The sequence below is a fragment of the Nyctereutes procyonoides genome, unplaced genomic scaffold, assembly GCF_905146905.1.
Source record: "Nyctereutes procyonoides isolate TBG_1078 unplaced genomic scaffold, NYPRO_anot_genome, whole genome shotgun sequence".
Lineage (NCBI taxonomy): Eukaryota > Metazoa > Chordata > Mammalia > Carnivora > Canidae > Nyctereutes > Nyctereutes procyonoides.
The window spans coordinates 96,057,480-96,077,302 of record NW_026575125.1 but is presented as its reverse complement, the minus strand read 5'-3'; the positions used below and the strand labels follow the sequence as shown (position 1 = coordinate 96,077,302).

The window sequence follows — 19,823 nt, the reverse complement described above, 5'->3', positions numbered from 1 at the left end:
TATGTCTCTGACTCTCTCTCTGTGTCTCTCATGAATAAATAAAATCTTTAGGGAAAAAAATTTCCACAACATTTCTAGCAGGCACATTCTCTGCCCTTGAAGATTTTGTAAGCTATCTGGAGAGACCAAGTAATTATATGATAAGTGTATATAGGTATAGCAAAAAATGCCAAGGATTTAAACAAATAAATGAGTAAATAAGACTATAATTTACCCAAAGTAAGGCATTTGATAATATGAAGAGTTTTTGTCTTTTGTTGTTGCTCTTATTAAGACCCCATCCAAATATAAACATTTATTGCATAAGCTTTTGATCTCCCGTTTTATATAGCATCTGGCAGAAAGTAGGTACCCAGCATATATTTATTAAGTGAATAGCATTATTCTAGAATTCACAAGGGAAGGCACCATTTTAACAATGTTTTATACAAAAATTGAAGGAAAGTTTCTTTCTTCACAAATTCTAGGTAGTTGAAATGCTGAATGAGATGCCACTTGGCTGCCATGTTGTGAAAGTGTTATTCTCTTCTTTTTTCTCCCCATTTCCCTTCCTTCCTTCCTTCCTTCCTTCCTTCCTTCCTTCCGTCCTCTTTTTTTCTAAAAAAAGTTCATCTTACCCACTTGAGCAGAAGTAGAGATCTTCACTCTCCTCTTCTCATTTAAGGCTATTGATTGCAAGAGAAAAACAAATAGTCATATAGAGTAATCAATTAGTATTGTTTTTTTTCATTATTTTCTTAATTATGTATTATGAATTCAATATATGGCATTTCAAAACTAAAGATAGAAACCTGAACTTTATTGGGTAAGAAAAACACAAAATGCATTCTTCCATTTTATATCATGCTCAGGGGTTGCTGGGAAATAATGATGATGATATAGCAATGATGATAACAAAATGAATAATAGTTAACATTTATTGAAAACTTACTGTATGTCAGGCATTGTTCCATGTAATTTATGTTGAATACTCCTATTAACTCTATGGATTAGTTGTTACTCTCATCGTCGTTTTACAGATGAAGAAAATGAGGTACAGAGAGTTTAAATTATAGAATTGTTGAAGAAGAGAAATATTTGAGAGAGCAGTATGTGCAAGGAGGAAAGAGAGGGGAGATTATTGAGGTTCAAAGTGAGTATTATGAGTGTTTACTAACAGAAGATTCATAGTGTTGTCACTCACTGTCCTGTATTTGTTTTAAAAATACTACAAACTAGAGGTATTCCTCAAATGCTCTGAAAGGTTCTTGTTAGCTACCTGAGATAGCTTGAGGTCCCCATAATCTTTTTAGGGCTAGCTAGGAAGCCAATACTTCTTATTTGTGGATAAGGGCCCCCTCCCCTGGACAGTGCTGGAAATGCACTGGGCTTTAACAATGTTCAAGCAGGAGAAAAGCTGGGGAAGGATAGTTAGACACAGATTGTGGAAGCATTTAAATTTCTGTATCAAGAAACAATTAAAAGTCTTATCCTAAAAATGACGTTAGACAGATTAATCTGACAGATGAATTCAGACTTATAAGAAAATAAATTAGAGGCAGTGAGATCGGTTGGTTACAAAAGTCTTGCAGTTATAGTGAGAAAACATATATAAAAAGAGTGATAGGAATAAGAATTCCAGGAACTCTTGTAGTAATATCTAGACATCATATCTTATGTTAAACGTCCGAAACTCTGATGTCTCTTTTTTGTGAAAAAAATGCTTATGAAAAAATGCAGAATATGAGTCAATTTTTTTGCCCTATTTACACTATGTTGTGTAAATGTAAAATGTAAAATGCTTTCATGTGATGCAAGGTAAGTTAAATTATTTTTGATTCATAGCATAGGTAGTGTGACTAAGAAAACATAAAGGTTTTTTATCTAATCAGAAGGTGGGATCTTCAGTTAGAGCTGAACATTTCATCTTAAAAGAGTAATATTTTTTTTAAAGATTTTATTTATTTATTCATGAGAGACACACACATAGAGAGGCAGAGACACAGGCAGAGGGAGAAGCAGGCTCCACGTAGGGAACCCAATGTGGGAATCTATCCCGGATCTCCTGGATCACACCCTGGGTTGAAGGTAGCGCTAAACCGCTGAGCCACCTGGGGTTGCCCAAAGAGTAATAGTCTTAAATGTTAAGCTTATGAGTCATATATGCACAATGTTTTTATTCATGTAATTATTGAGAAATAGGTCATATTGGCATATTCTGATAATCACAAGTGGATTAAATGAAGCCCTGTGGTTTTGACATTAAAAACAACCTGAGAGTAATACAGAATTAGAAAACCTAATAATGTAATTTATAATGATGATAATGTTATTTTTATTAGTGAAAAGCATTGAGAAATGAATTATTAAGCATAAGATAAAATCATTTTGAGTTCTAATTTTTATGCAACTATTGTTACTCTAATATTAAAATTATATATTTCTTTTGCACTTACATTTACAGTGGAGAAAGGAGAGACTTAGCAGATCTGATGGAAAGAGATTTAAGTGGCACACAAGAAAGCAGAATTATATTTCCAATTATACCACTAACTGTGAGAACTTGAGAAGTTACAGAGCTTCTGAACCTTATCATCTTTATTTGTACAAAGAAAAGAGTTAGAATAGATGCAAAGTTTCCTTTCAACCCTAATATTAAATAAACATCTTGAAACTCTACCTGAATGCATTAAATTATTTTTAAATGCTCTATATAGTCACTCTGAAATTAATAACATTTAAACAGCACTTAAGCTTTGAAACAGGAATGAAGGCTTCAGCATTCACGTCTCATAGAACTTCTGAGGGTTCCCATTCTTGTCTGAACATTGATTCTTAAGATTTTTTTTTTACCAATAATAACTCTGGCCAAAGCAAAACCTTCTAAAAGTAACTATTGAGGGCTTATGGACCATCTGGAGGATATATCTTGGCAGAGAGATGTAAATTATAAATATTTAAATTAAAATGGGCATTTTTTATGATCTGTCCAGATCAATCACTTAGCTGGGCCTTATGACATGCATTATGAGCACTGTGAAACTTGTGAAAGAAATAAGGCTAGTAAATACACCTGTGGTTGGCCTACAAGAGAATGGACAACAGTATTTTGGTTTTAACCTCTTTCTACCTTCTTCTTTGGCTCTTTAAATTATTATGTTGTGGGATCCCTGGGTGGCGCTGTGGTTTAGCGCCTGCCTTTGGCCCAGGGCGCGATCCTGGAGACCCGGGATCGAATCCCACGTCGGGCTCTCTGCATGGAGCCTGCTTCTCCCTCTGCCTGTGTCTCTGCCTCTCTTTCTCTCTGTGTGACTATCATAAATAAATAAAATTAAAAAAAGAATTATTATGTTGCAATAGGAAAATTAGCATTAGACCTGTAGTCAGAAGACCTGAATTCAAATTCTCTTTCTGCTACCCACTAACTACGCCCCAATATTCTAAACTATGCAATGGCAATGGAGATGATGAAAGCACCCCTACTTACTTTACAAAATTGTTGTAAAGAAGAAAGGTATTAGAGGAAGTCACTGAGAGGATGTGACTGCTGGTTAAACTGTAAGCTGGACCCAGGCAATTGGAATCTTCTTACCCATTCCTCTGTTCATGGAATGTACATTCAGCTCACCATTTTCACACTAGGAACCACTTCAAAGATGCAGCCTTGAAAGAGTCAAGTATTGTTGAGACCATCTGGGGCTATACGTGACTGAGCCCCATTAAGTCAGATGCAGAGATCTATTTGTCTTCCATCCACCCAAGACAAGCCTAGTATGTAAGTTCCCTTGCCTATTAAAACTGCTACCTACCAATATGGAGTGGTCGTCCTCTTTCTTCAGTCTCTTCTTGCCCTCCACATATGGGGCCAGCATTGAATGTCACCCAGGATACTTTCAAGTTTGTAAACCAACAAAAGTGTTTTATAAATGGTGAAGAAATATCATAATGCAATATATTAGTAACTCTACTATTGTTATGTGTTGACTATATGACAGGTCCCAAAGAGCTCTCAACAACATGTAATTTTCTTGATAGAACAAGTTGTTGAACTATTATGACTTGAATAAAGCACCGATTATCTGTCCATGAACTCTCTAATATCCTAATATACAGACATTCACTTGGTGATTTTAGAGTTTATAACACATAATCTTGAAACAAGGCACTTCTAAAATTTTGGAATAAAGCATTCAATTATTTATTTCTTCTAGAGCCACTCCAGGGTCATATATTCAAGAAGGGCATTACTTGTCTGGTTGAGAAGCTATCTCTGAATGACCATCCAATAGCACTTACATTAAGAAAAAATATGAACAATTGGCATTATTTCTATTCTTCTGTTATATTCCCAATGTCAGGCCAGGTCACAGATGAATAGAACCTTATTGGTTTGGGAAAACATATATATTGATGAAGTCAAATGAAGACAGAGTGTCTCTACAAAGAATGATGTTAGGATATGAGAACTTTTTAATTTTAATTACAAACTTAGCACCCTCTAGGATAAACATCTTCCAATTATCTCATTTTGTACTTCATCCATTATGTACCTCTGTCGAGAGAATTCTGTGTTCCTCCAAGGCAATTGATTAACATTGACCAGTTTTCCCTCATTTTCAGTTAAAAGCAGTGTGGTGAGATTAACAACACAATTATTTGTAGTGGGTTGAGTCTGTTATTTAATTAAAATAAAATCTTTCCATGAAAAGCAACTTGTTTGTACAAACACAACAGAGTAGAATTGATTCTTAAATTTTTATTTGTGAAGAAATTATTTTATTCTTTTCATATAAGGTAAAAAAAAAAGTCCCTTTACCCTCCATGTATCTGCCTGTCTGTTTGTCTTGGTTTTTATTGGCAGTGGAATCAGAGGAAGATAGGGTAATTTTGCTTCATGAACTTTTTCATAACAGAGAAAATTTGCTAATTTGATATGGTAGTAAAAGCATGAAATCATCCTAAATTATTGTGATGTGAGCCTGCAGTGCCTAATTAGTTCTTTAATCATTATGCTACTAATTACATTCTTCATTTCTTGGGGAAAAAGAAGGGGCAAGGGAAGGATAAAATAAAAAAAAAAGACATCGCTAAAAAGAAATATCTTTAACTACAATTTCAATTGCCATTCTGTTACTAAAGTCAAATTAGCATTTCTAGAGAAAGTTTTTTCACTCCTCCTCTCAAGTCACCATCAAAAATCTGCGTGTTAATTGTGTTTGCGCATGTTTATCTATAAATGCGAATGGAAAGTTAGTTATGTACAGCCTCCCAGAAAGTGAACAGATTCCAAAAAGTTTTGGAAATGTTTTTTGATGAGCATTACTTCCCAGAAGTTAAATTTACACTTTACTTATATTTTTTTCTATAAATGCAATCACAAATGAACAATGAAAGTCTAGCTGTTTGAGGAGAAATAATGCTTTACAATAACTGAGTTGCTTGACAAGTTAAGCAATTGATACATTTTTAATTATAACACCTTGGAGCTTTTAAAGAAGTGTTGTAGCTTTAAGCAATGAGAATCTCTGAAGCAAGACCTTCTACTGCTTTTTGTCAGGTTGATATAAATTTGCCTCAGGCAGTGCTACTGGCCAAAAAACAATTTGAGTAGATTAAAAACCAAGGCAGATGGGCTTCTGTAAATTGAGAGTGATCAATTCAGAGACAGTTTTCACTGTAACTACTTTTGACCATTATTTAAAGCATAATGTGTTATTTAACTGATCTCTTCTATTAATAGCTTATTTTTATGAATTTCTTATTAATGACTCAGGAAGAGTTGGATGATCCTACAGAGAAACTACAATTAACAAGTGAAAATAAATCCTAAGGTTTGTTTGCTGAATCTTTCTCTCACCTTTAGAATATGTAATATATTTGTGTATATTATATATATGTATATATATACATATATATATATATATATATATATATATTCAACTGTGCTTATAAGGTATACATACAATATGCATCTGTTTTTCCACTGGGCAAATGTCACTCTATTACACAATCCTGGTTTAATCCATAGACTTTCTTAAAAAGTCTTGAGAACTATAACACAATGTAGGAAAAAGGAAGAAATAACCCAGTGCAGTAATGAGGAGACATTCATGCTTCAATGATTTCTTTTCTTTTCTTTTTAAAAAGATTTTATTATTTATTTATTTATTTATTTATTTATTTATTTATTTGAGAGATTGGGATGGAGTGGGAGGGAGAGGGAGAGAGAATCTGAAGTGGACTCTGTGGGGCTTGATCCCACAACCACAAGATCATGACCTGAGCCCAAACCAGAGTCGGATGCTTAACCAACTGAGCCACCCAGGTGCCCTAATGATTTCTTAAAGTGTGGATGCTCCCCAGATATTCCAGAAAGGGTAGCTCATATCTTAGGAAATATAAGAAAGAAAAGGCTGTGTCACAAAGAATGGAATTATAATTGGAACACCATTTATTAAGGCATTAAATCATAATGTATACTTCTGGCCTAATGTAGTATTCCAACACTAGGAAAAACTATGAAGTCAACAGTTTGCTTTAAGAGACTACAGCATCCTTTTCTAGTATCTCTTCCATATCCTTCAGAACAGCCTTGTTTCACTATTCTCAATGGGCACCCAGCATCTTTCACCTTTAAATCAAGGCCAAACCTTATCAAAGCTTGCTATTTTTTTAATAAATTTATTTTTTATTGGTTTTCAATTTACCACCATACAGAATAACACCCAGTGCTCATCCCGTCAAGTGCCCCCCTCAAAGCTTGCTATTAAGGAGAGAGCTAACAAATCATTTTTATCCTAAGATATGTAAGGTATTCATTCATTTTAAAAATTCATCCATTCAAAAATATTTATTGATGGCTTATGAAATGTCTGGCACTAGATATTAGGCAGAGGTTTAATGGGGTCTAAAGCTAACATCATTTTGATAAGTTCACTTTGAAAAGAAGACTACAAAATTATAGATACATAATTAAATGTAAGGCATTGAAAGGGCCTATGGAAATGAGAGATCCTGAAGTTTACATTCAATTAACTTCATAGCAGTAAATCTACCTTTCACACTAGTGTCAGAAGAGTGACACAATAGACAGAAAGGAACTGATAATCTAATGGAGAAGGTATAAAATAAATAAGTAAACATATACAACAATGTCACATATAAAGAAAAATACAAAGTTCAAGAGTGATGGGTTGCTGTTTTAAATAGGATTCTCAGAAAGAACATCTCTGAGAATATGACATTTGAGTAGAGTTCTTAATGCATTAAGGGAGTGAGCCAAGATTGTAGGAAAAGAGTACAGAAAGTGCAAAAGTCTAGAGATGAGAGTGGGTTTGGCATGTTCCAAGGAATAGCAAAAAGATGGGGTAGGATTTGGGCAAGTGAAAGTAAATCTTATAGGCCATGGTAAATTTAGATTTTGTCTAAATGTGATGGAGAATCACTGGAAATATCAAGCAAGAAATGCCCTGATTTTCATTTAAAAGAATTATTCTGGATGCTTCTTCTTCTTCTTCTTCTTCTTCTTCTTCTTCTTCTTCTTCTTCTTCTCCTCCTCCTCCTCCTCCTCCTCCTCCTTCTTCTTCTTCTTCAACAGTTTCTTTTATTCTGTGCTTTGCTTTTAGACAGTGAGCTTTCTTTTATTAACTTTATTTTATTTTATTTTAGAGAGAGAGAGAGAAAGATAGAGAATGAGCACATACAGTTGGGGAAGAGGCAGAAGACAAAAATCTTCAAGCTGACTCCTGCTGAGCAAAGGACCCAATGCCAGGGCTCCATCCCATGACCCATGATATCATGACCTGAACTGAAACCAAGAGTCAAACACCCAACGAATTAAGCCACTCAGGTGCCCTAGACAGTGAATTTTCAAATCACTTATAAATTTTTATTAAATTTTTCATTTCTGATTAAATAAAAAATTCCACAATTGTGGTGGTCAAATTAGAATTATACCAAAATACCATATGCCAGTACATACAATCATACCCTGTGGCTGGAAAACTGGCTCACAGACATGGAGTGTACATGGTGATGAGGAAAGAAAGGCCATGCTTGGTGAAAGCTGTATTTTTAATCACCTTTACTCCTTTTTCACTTCATCATCAGTATCGTCACTGAACTTGAATACAGGTATCTGCTGACGGACCTTGAGCTTTAAGAAGACCTCCTGAAGTTGCCACCACTGAAAGGGGGCATCTCTGGTTGAGCTGACATAGAGATGGCTCTCTGACTTGGATCCAAAGACAAGAATCTTCAACTAGGCATTGGCAACAAAGTTGTACTTGTTGGAGAATTGGAAATAGTAGACATTGAGAGAAATGCACAGAGTCTTCAGGGCCTTGGGGTGGCTGTGTAGCTGCTCCAATGCCAGATGGTAATAAGAAGTCTTTTTTTGTATGAGGTAATATAAAAGGGTACAGCTCCCACTGGCTACCACACTGGAAAAAAGGACCAGTTTCCCTAGAGGCAATGGCATCCTGCTTCCTGGAGACTTCACCAATTCACAGCACAGCTCTCTTGAAAATCATCAAAGTAAAGTTTATCTGTTAGGGATTTAAGCACCATGCAGTAGAAAGCAGGTCCTGTCCTTTGCAGAGGCGGGAGAATGGATGGGAAAATTCCACAGGCTGGCACGCCCCTCTGGCTTCTTTTTAATATGAAATTTTGATGACTCTTGAAATATTATTTCTTTTTCTTTAAAATATTCTATTTATTTATTCATGAGACACACAGAAAGAAGCAGAGACATAGGCAGAGGGAGGAGAAGCAGGCTCCATGCAGGAGCCCGACACGGGACATGATCCTGGAACTCCAGGATCACGTTTTGAGCCGAAGGCAGATGCTTAACCGCTGAGTTAAGTCTGTCTCAGCTCAGATCATGATCTCATAGTCCTGGGATTGGGCCCCATATGGAGCCCCTCATTGGGCTCCCTGCTCACTGGGGAGTCTGCTATTATTCCTTCTCTCCCCACCCCACAACACCCCTGCCGCTCATATATTCTCTCTGACTCAAATAAATAAATTTTTTAAAAACAGAATATATCCCCTCTCCAGATTTGAAACTAAGCTGTTGCTCCTCACTGTCTTTAGTTCACAGTCTATGAAATAATTCAAAGGGTGTTTGAGATATGGGAGATCTAAAAGTGAGACAAGAAATGTATGTGTGTGTGTGAGAAAGAGAGAGAAAGAGAGAGAGAGAGAGAGAGAGGTTTTCTAAGTACTTACAATTTATGCCTACTTGTCCTGCAAACAATACATGAATGCCATTAAATATATATCAGATTAAATTGGTTATAAATCTCATTTGATTAATATAGTAAGTGGTGTATATGCATGGTCAGACTGCTTAGTTTCTTATTCTTGTACTGAAGTTGTTTTCCGAAAGCTAAACAAAATAAAGGAATTAATGGTCTAAAATAGTATCAACATAACTGAAACCACGTTTTCTTTTGGGAACCCAAACTGGATTGTGTTGATAATTTCAATGAATAGAGTAAGTTCTTTGATTTGGTTGGTGCTAGTCTACCTTCATTTATTAAAAAATCTTAAAGAAAACAGGTTGTGTAAAAGATACACTATTTTGTTTTCCTGAAGAGTGGTTTCCTGGAATTTGTTTTATGATTTTGTTTTAAACTACTTTACATCTTCACATGTGGTGGTCCTTTATAAAAGCAATAATTACATAAATATCTCTGGAGATCTTGTTATGTTAATTGCATTATTGATTTGTAATAAAAGTAAATGGAAATGCAGCTATTATCTGAAGTGACAGAATGGAGTACCAATTTCTACTGGCATCACTAGCACAAAATCAAAATCACTAAAAAAAAAAGTGAATGCTACAATGGAGCAAAGATAGTCTCTTCAACAAATGGTGCTGAAACAACTGGATATCCACATATGAAAAAAACGAATCTACATGCAGACTTTATACCCTCCACAGAGATTAACTCAATTTGGATCATAAACCTAAATGTAAAATATAAAACTATGAAACTTCTAGGAGATAACAGAAAAAAACTAGATGACCTTGGGTATGGTGTTGCCTTTTATATACAACACCAAAGACATAATTCATGAAAAAAATGGATAAACTAGACTTCATTAAAAACTTCTGTTCTGAAAAAAATAATAAAAATAAAAAAATAAAAACTTCTGTTCTGAAAAAGTCAATGCCAAGAGAATGAGAAGACAAGCCACAGACTAGAATATTTGCAAAAGACACATGTAATAAAAATGAATAATAAATGTTACCCAAAATATAAAAAAACATTTAAAACTTAATAAGAAAACAAACAACTTGATTAAAAAATGGTTCAAAGACTTTAACAGACATCTCACCAAAGAAAATCTACAGGTGACAAATAAGCATATAAAAGATGCTCCACATCATTGCCCTCAGGGAAATGTAAATTAAAACAACAGTGAGATACCACTACACACCTATTAGAATGGACAAAATCCAAAATGCTGAACACCAAATGCTGGCAAGGCTATGGAACAACAGGAACTCTCCTACATTGCTGGTAGGAATGCAAAATCATATAGCCACTTTGGAAGATAGTTTGGTGGTAAAAAAAAAATTTAAGTGCGTGTGTAGAGTTAAGAAGCTGTTGTACATTTATGATTTAATAAAATAATTCTAAAGAAAAAAAAACAAAACTAAACGTAGTCTTATCATAGGATTTAGCAATGATGCTCCTTGGTATTTACTCAAAGAAGTTGAAAACTATGTTCACACAAAAACCTGTACATAGATGCTTATAGCAGCTTTATTCATAATTGCCAAAGCTTGGAAGCAACCATGATATCCTTCAGTAGGTGAATGGATACATAAACTGTAGTACATTGAAACAATGGAATATTATTCAGTCTAAAAAGAAATGAACTATCAAGCTATAAAAAGACATGGAAGAACCTTAAATCACATATTCCTAGGTGAAAAAAGCCAATTTGAAAAGGTTATTATATATTGTATGATTTCAAGAACATAACACTCTGGAAAAGGCAAAAATATGGAAATAATAAAAAGATCAGTGGTTGCCAGGATTGCGAATGGGTAATGAAGAGGCAGAGCACAGAGGATTCTTAGGACAGTAAAAATACTCTGTATCAAATTATAATGATATATGTTATTATACTTTTGTCCATATCCATAGAATGTACAACACCAAGAGTGAACCCTAAGTTAAACTATGGCATCGAGTGAGTTGGATGCTGTGATTAAAAAATATACTATTTTGGTGAGTGATGTGTGTGTATGGCTAAGTTGTAAATTGAAAACTGCTCTAAAAAAATAAAGCCTTCTTTGAAAAGCTGAATGCTATATTGATTCTCATAAAGTGAAATAAATATGATAATACTCTGCTCTCATTCATGATATATCTACAAAACATTTTATGGAACCCATTTCACAAAGCTAATTTTTGACTATTCTAGCCCTAAATCATCAACCTAGATAACTTTCCTTAATTTTTTTTCTGAATTTATATAACAGACTCAATCATCCAGTGTATTAATTTCCTGTAGATATAGCCATCATTTTGGTATGAATCAGGAAGTATATATTTGGATGTATCAGTCTTTTCTAAGTGTGACAGGGGAACAATAGATTGCTTTTTAAGATCTTAACTGTCACAGAATTAAATTAAGAATGAAATCATTTATATCAAGGTGAGAGCTACAAGTGCTGCTCTGTGAGCTATTTAAAGTTAGAGTTTTTAAAATAGGATTAGTCAAGTAGGTAAAAACATTTTGCTAGAAAACACGATGTCGTGATCTTAGAATAGGTCTGATTTCTAACTCTGAGTTGGTATGACTTATTCTACTGATTAGCATCTAGATTAAAAAAGTGGTAGGAATCCAAAACTGAGAATCTCTTTGTCTACCAGTGTCTCTAGTCCTATGTATTAGAGTTGTGCATAATAGTGCCAGAGACAGAACTAATTATAACACCCAAGATTTTGAACTGTTGTGATATCAGTGTTTAATGCTTTATCTTAACATTCAGACCATCTACACATAAATACTTTATTTTATTTTATTTTATTTTTAAAAAGATTTTATCTATCTATATGAGAGAGAGAGAAAGGGCATGAGTAGGGTAGGGGGAAGGGAAGAGTGAGAGGGAGAAGCAGGCTCCCTGCTTAGCAGGGAGCTCAATTCCAGGATTCTGAGATCATGACCTGAGAGGAAGACAGATGCTTAACTGACTAATCCACCCAGGTGCCCCTACACAGATCATTTAAATATATTGAAATGACCGACTTAGTTTCTTACATTACACACCCTAAAAAGATATTCAATTAAAACATCTGTGAAACCAGTTGGAGGAATATTTCTTTTCACAATGTAACTTGATTTTATAATCCAGTACAAATGATCAATTTAGTAGCCCAGTATAAGGACAGCTTAAAAAGTGTTCATTTAATGCAATACTCCCAACTTTCCTACACCATACATTTTGAGTGTATCCAATTGCTGATCTTCTCAAATGTTTTTTTTTCCATCAAAATTCTTCTAAATAGAAAAGGCAGATTTATATATTTAGTGATCTAATAGTATAGCTAGAACCATCTCTATGGCAAGCTTCTTTGGTTGGATTTTTGACAGGATGTCTATTTTTAATCAGTAAATGTCGTGTAAATGTGAATGTCTCATTGTATGTGGCCCTATTCAGAACTATATTAGTAATACACTTTGTGACTGTTAATTTTAGATTGTGGTATAGTCAGCTAAATTCCTATGAGCACACTTTGTGTTTGGTCATATAACTTTATTGTCTCATTATAACCAGTTGGCAACAAAGTTGATCATGTGCTAATAATAAGACATAACTTTTCAAGAAAATGTGAAAAGTAATTTTTCAAGAGAAATACAACAGAGGAATCTTTAAATGTATCCTAGAGCTCGAGTCATTCTTCTGTACCCTTCAATCACAGTTGAGCTTGGTTTAATTCAGATTTCTGATTTAAGATAAGATAGCACCATATCTGCCACTGTTTGATGTTGCTTCTTGTTATCTCCATTCTAATGAGCAGTTACAGAGAATGAAGTGGAAATAGTAGTGCATTTAGTAGGGGACAAGTCAAAGTACTGTGCTTGAGTATATCAGGCAATGAAACCAGGTGCCTGATTATTAGTAAGCCTGAGGTTATATCCTGAAAATTTGTTTGACCTTCAGCAAATTTTTTTTGTTTCTCTGCCTCAGATCCAGTGCTGAAAAACAAGGGAAGCTAATAATACTTTCTGATATGAAGGGTAGAGAAAAATAAAGATGTCTTTCAAACTTTGCATTATATGCCAAACAAAGCAGGCTGAAAGCTTTTGCCATGTTGTTATTAATTATAATAGATAATTATTTTTAAGAACCACTAGCACTAACCCATGGTCATAGGATATACTTGTGTAATCAGTGTGCAAAAGATGGTAGTTCAACAAAACTATGAAGGGTATTAGAATATGGCAATAGAAAGTATAAGTATCATAGCACTTCTATGGCAAATGACCTATTTATTCAGACTTACCAATCTGTTTGGTCTAAATGAAGAGAAAACTTTAGGATTATACTGAACCATTTATTACTGTTGGCTCTGATTTCAAATAAGCAGGGAAAACAACCCCCTGTCCAGGTGGAAATTAGTTTTATGCACTTCCTTCGCCTTTCAAATCATCAGAAACAAGTCTCAAAACATGGCTATTTCACAAGTACTTTCTAATGGGTTTTAGCTCTTTGTTGTGTTCATTGGAAGTATAGCTTCACATTTGTGAGACAAAGTGTGTTGGCAGTTAAGGTGGCTTTGAAATGAATATTTACATATGAGGTGTTTTTTTGGTCTTCTCAACCAATGTTCAGATTGCTAACCAGGCTGTATGCAAGCTAGCTTCAATACAGTCACCCTAAAATGTGCAGAAGCAATCTGACACTGACTTTTCCATTTGAAGATTGTTTACAGGATTTCCTAGAAAAATATGCAGATTTGCAAATGCATATCATACCAATATATTTGATTTAGCCAGGATAGCATGCTTTTTTTTTTTAGCATGCCCTTTTAAAAAAGATTTGTATTCATTCACGAGAAACACACAGAGAGAAGCAGAGACACAGCTTTGAAGAGGGAGAAGCAGGCACCCTTTGGGGATCCCGATGTGAGACGATCTCAGGACCCCAGGATCATGCCCTGAGCCAAAGGCAGATTCTCAACTCCACTGAGGTGCCCCAGGATAGAATCCCCTTATGTCTATAATACTATTTATCCCTATTTCTACTTCTCTTCTTATCTCACCAACTCCTATCAATTACTCCACATGGGTAGGAATGAAATTAAGGGGCATTCATGGAAATGTGGGACTAACCTTGGAAGATATTTGAAAAATTCATACCTCTGTAGTGACTGAAGTGATATTAAAGTCCTACAAAAATTCTGTTCTGTATTATTATACATCAAGCTCTGAGAAATCATATAATTATTGGTTATATATTAATTTTTCTAGGAAATCCTGTAAACAATCTTCAAAGCACTTAGGTATTTTTCAGTTTTTGAATGTCATAAATAGGTCTTCACCATGTCAGTTTTCATCAAAAGTCAAACTGATTGCATTATTGGTATTTTTCTTGATCTAGAATCCAAAAAAGATACGTGTTACAAAAGAAAAGAGATTAAAAAGAAAACCAATAAAGGAAAAGGAATGAGATAAGGACATCATTGCATAGAAGTCCAAAGTTTCTCAATCAATAATTTTCTAATATTCTCATATAATGAAAAACAGGAAATAGAAAATGAGCATGCTATATAATTGGATCTTAAAATTGACTAGTCCTTATGTTATTTTTTCTAAAGAATTAAATATTTAATACATGTTCAGTAATTCTAATTAGATGCTTAGATTTGGCAAGAGCAGATTGGTTTTAATCTAAAGGCTTCTTGGGCCCTTTGGGGCTTCAGAGAGCATTAATATTGAACCTGAAGGAGATGCAAAGCAGCCAACTTGATGGGGAGGACTTTGCCATCATGTAAGAAGGAAAGTAAAAATGATGTACCATGGCTGGCTCCCCAAATTTAGGATTTCAAGTATTAAGTATGACAACTAATTTTATACTTTCTGTTTGAACTGTGAATTCCAAGAAAATATGGATATTTTCAACTTGTTATTCTTTTTAAATTTTTTTTATTTTTTTATTCTTTTTTATTCTTACCTTTTATAATCAATTATTTAACACATTTTAACTAACGCTTTTAACTATTTGTACTATTTTTATTCATATTTCCATGGATCTTTAAGAAATTGATATTTTATTTGGCATAGGAAGAAGTTTTATATACAGACAGCGGTATTTGACTTTGAAACCCTTATGATTTCTATTATTTGCATCAGTATCATCTAATGATCATTATCTATAACTGCTGAGAAGAACACCATGTATTGGTAACAAATGCCAGGGAAGGAGTTCAACTACATAAAAGATTAGTAAAGATCATCACCATGCCAGCCCCAGGTATAAAAGTCCAAACATTTCTGTTCATTGCATCTTGGTTTTGGAGTTGCCAAGGAAAACATAACACAGTCAAATGCTAAATGAACAAAATCTTTATGTACCTAGAGATGAGACAGAGCAAGATCAGCTCCAAGAGTGGACATCAGTTCTTATGGCCAGTGGGTGTCCTGGACAGCCAAAGGGAACCACTGTCATGCTCCAGCAGAAGGACCTCTTCCTCCCTAGGCAATCTGAGATACTGAAAGCTTGGTGTGTGTGTGTGTGTGTGTGTGTGTGTGTGTGTGTGTGAGGGCCATTAATGTACTTGTTTAAGCAGAAAAGAGGAACAATCATTGATTCTTCAATAGGAAAGGCTATTCTTATATAAGTTGAAAAGCCCAGGAGAGGCTGTGAACCCTTTATCTCTCCCTTTTTAAAATATTTTTATTTGTTTATTTTGGGGAACAGGGAGAGTGTGACTTGGAGGAGGGGCAAAGGAAGGAGAGAGAGAGTCTCAAGCAGACTCCACATTGAGCACATAGCCCACCATGGGGCTCAATCTCTTGACCCTGAGATAATGACCTGAGTCAAAATTGGGAGCCAGACCCTTAAACAACTGAGCAACCCAGGCACCCTGAGCAAATTGTCTCTAGATAAGGAGCTGTTCCAAGTCCAATGCTCATTCTTATGTGACGAGTTGGGGGGGGGGCTCCTAACACTGTGCACATGACACTGCCTCAGCAAACCATAATCAACAGTCACTTAACATGGAAGATTTGGTGCCATGTATTTATAAAACCTCAGAAATTCAAACACTTCTATCATGCAATTAATAACTTACATATAGGTTTCATAGATTACTTTTTATACTACATGCATATAAAATATTTTATAAGTAAGTTAACCATGTTAACTAGATTTGAGTATGTTTAAAGTAGTCAAGAAATCTTCCAAAGGTTCTTAGGTATGTCAGTGTCTTTGGACACCCAACCTATTAATTACAAATAGTACTTATGTATCCACTAAAACCCAACACAGTATATAATAGACAATTTTTTTACTAACGTTTAATCCTGAAAATGCAAGAACTTCTTTATTAACATAAGAGTTTTGGTGCCTATAGTTTATGAGATTATGCTATATATTCTGTAAGAGACTGTGGGATGATACAAAAAAAAGTAAGACATTCCCTCTAGACTCAAAGAACTTGGGGCCCAAATGTGATATCATGGCAACCAACATGTGAACTCTTCTTTCAACACAGAGTTCATATGTAATCTTCCTCTGGTTGCAGATGCTAGATGACTTTGTTGTTTGATAGCTGAAGACAAAAATAACCATTTAATATTTATGGTAATGAAAGAACAAAGGACAAGTCCATCCTTTTTTCTAGATTGCTGTCTTTAAATCGTATTTGATTCAATAAGAGTATCTATCCTGACTGAGGCCATTAGTGCCTGCAGTGAGTACATATTTTAAGAACATTTGCCTTAAAAGTCTTTTCTGTTCAAGAACATAGTGCCAGGCAAAGCAAACACAAAGCCCCAGTAAGGCAGAAATCCTTACATAGCCAACTATGTCTTCTACTTAAGTGCATTCTCTTCTGTGTGAGTATGACCTAATCATCTTGCTTCACTGAATTGCTGAATCTCTTCCCCCTAATTGTGATTACCAGTTATCAACTGACCACAATACAGCAACCTGTAGTGACTCTTAGTGCATGGAACAGCAGAGGGTTACTTTTAAAAATATGAATAGTGTAGAATTACTATTCTATTCCTTTGGATGAGATTATTTTTCCATAACAAGTCATTTTATTGTGGTTCCTTATCAATGTATGTTTTGGTTTTTGTTTTACTTTTATTTTTTGGTTTCCACTGCATTTATTACTAATATTAAAAAAGTTAAAAAGAAAAAAAAATCATTCTCAGTTCTCCAATGGCTCTCATCCTTCCATCTCGCCCACACAACTCCTTAGCCATTTCCTCAGGGCCAGTTCAAAACTGAGCCTGTTCACTGGTGTTTTCACAGAAAACAACCAGTTCCAGGGATATAAGGAAGAAGGCTAGATGAGGGTGACAGCACCGTCCAAGTTCCACCCAAAAGTAGGCCAGTGGAGATTCATAGAATTCAGATGAAAGGGCTGGTGGCCTCACAATGATGTACTCTAACTAAAGTGGGCCGGAAGAGGAGATAGACCACTCAGAGGCTTTAAAGGACATCTCATGGGCTTGTGTCAAACCCAGAAAAACAGACACCAGGAGACTGGGGAGATCAGGGAGGCAGTCTTGAAGAAAGTTTCACAATTTTCCCATGTTGGAAAGTGTGGAAAGTCTAGAAGGCACTAAGAACATCACTCATTTTGGCAGAAAACTAACTCTAGTGTTGAGAAGTCACAATGATGCCACAGTCATTGAGAAGCTATGTACGAGGGGATGCACAGTTTCACAAAGCACAGTGATCACAGACAAGAGTGGTGGGGATCATGCTATTGACGTAGGATATACAAAATCCAAAAGTAGGGAGAGTGGCCTTTCAGGGAGTAACTGCACCAGTCATCTGTACTTGATCCCAGGTCAACCTGGTGAGTTTCACAGAGCAACTTTGGGGCTAGGGTTTGTCACATAAAAAGGACTTAAAAGCAGCAGCTAGAAGAAGGGAATGATAGGAAACTGCTCCAGGGGTCTCAGGAATTGAGGGCAGTACCAGGGTGGGCAGATGCACAAGAAACAGCACCAAAGAGATTTCTTGTTCAGCAGTCAGCAAAGGGGAAGAGGATCCAGGAGGCAGTTGAAGGAAGCAAAGGTGGGGTCATGAAGATGAGTCTCTGGAGGCTGGATCAGAAGAAAGCCCACACACTGGGCACCAGTGATGAAACAACTCTGGACCCCAAATGGGGAAGGTGGCATATGGGGGTGGGTGTCACTGGCTGAGGGTGGTGGATGGAACAGCTTCACAGTAGCTGTTACAAAGCCATAGGGAAATATATGGCCACTAGGTCAAAGGGCTCCTTCCAGCCTGGATGGGAAGGCACAGTCTCACAGAGGAGGTCCATTGACGCCTGGGTGGTAGAAGACACAGAGATCCTCATATCAACAGTGGCCCTTTTTGGCAAAGTGTTGGTAGACAAAGCGGTTGGATTTGTCTTCCATAACTTGGGGTCCATCCTTGGGCAGGCAGGTATTTTTGATAAAAGACCAACTTTTGAGCCTTCAGGGATTTCTCTGCTTTTTGTGAAAGCTTCCCCTGGAAGGACCCCCATGGTCAGTCCAGGAAAAGGAGGTTTAGTATTGGCCTCCCACCAGCCCACATCCATATGGGCCACAGCTAGGGCCCAGGCCTCTCCTAACTGGGTCTCTGCCCCTGGGAGGAGGTAGGAGACTCAGAAGTTGTGAACTCATTGATCCCTTTGATCCTGGAGGACTTCTGTGAAGAGAGTCTGCATTCTTTTCTGTCTGGCTCCTTTCACTCAACATTGTGTTTGTGAGATTCATCCAGGTTGCCTGTAGCAGTTCATTCATTCATTTTCATTGCAGTATAGCATCCCATTCCATGCACACACAACTTATTTATTCATTTTACTGATGGTGGAAATGTGGGTGGATTTCAGTTTGGGGCTGACATGGGGTTACCAGGCTTTCCATTGGCCATGGGGGAGGGCCCAGCTAGCTGGGAGGTCGGATGGGACTCCCAGTTCTCCTCATCTCCAGTCTCTTTCTGCTCTGGCAGCAAGGGCTGTTGTGGTGGCGGCGGCTGCTGCTGATTCTGCTTCTGTAGTTTCAGCATCATGGTTGTGGCTATGGCTGCAATGACTGCAGCAGGATTTGGAAGGTAGTGAGGAAGCTTTGTTTTACCTTTAAGAGGATGTGTTACTTTTCCAGGCTATTGTTTTAACTACAGCTAGCTTTTTGCTGTTTATTTTTTTAACAGGGCCATAAAATCATAGAACTTTATATCTGGAAGGGACCTTGAAGAACATATAATTGATTCACTTTATTTTACAAACGGTGAAACTGAGGCAGAGAGAGAGATATAGATAGATAGATAGATAGATAGATAGATAGATAGATAGAGAGAGAGATTGAGACACTTGCTCAAGGCAGAATATGGACAAAAATTGTCTCCTGATTTATAATCCAGTGTACTTTTATCCAGTGCATGGTTGGCTTCCATTTTGCCATCAGAATTCTTAATAATAAGTAAAAGGAGCTTTTCAAACATGTTAAATACAACTATTGAAGTCTGAGTTAGTTGCTATTTGAATAGACAAAATGATGGGAAAATGGATCACAGGACATTTTAGAAAGACAATGGAAAAAAAGTCAAGATTCTGACAAGAAATCTGACCATAGGTAGATAGTATATA

General features: G+C 35.9%; 1 pseudogene; it reads right to left on the bottom strand.

The window, feature by feature from the left end:
- Positions 1 to 18,495: 18,495 nt before the first annotated feature.
- LOC129518878 (proline-rich protein 3-like) lies at positions 18,496 to 19,294 on the bottom strand (annotated as a pseudogene).
- Between the last annotated feature and the right edge of the window lie 529 nt (positions 19,295 to 19,823).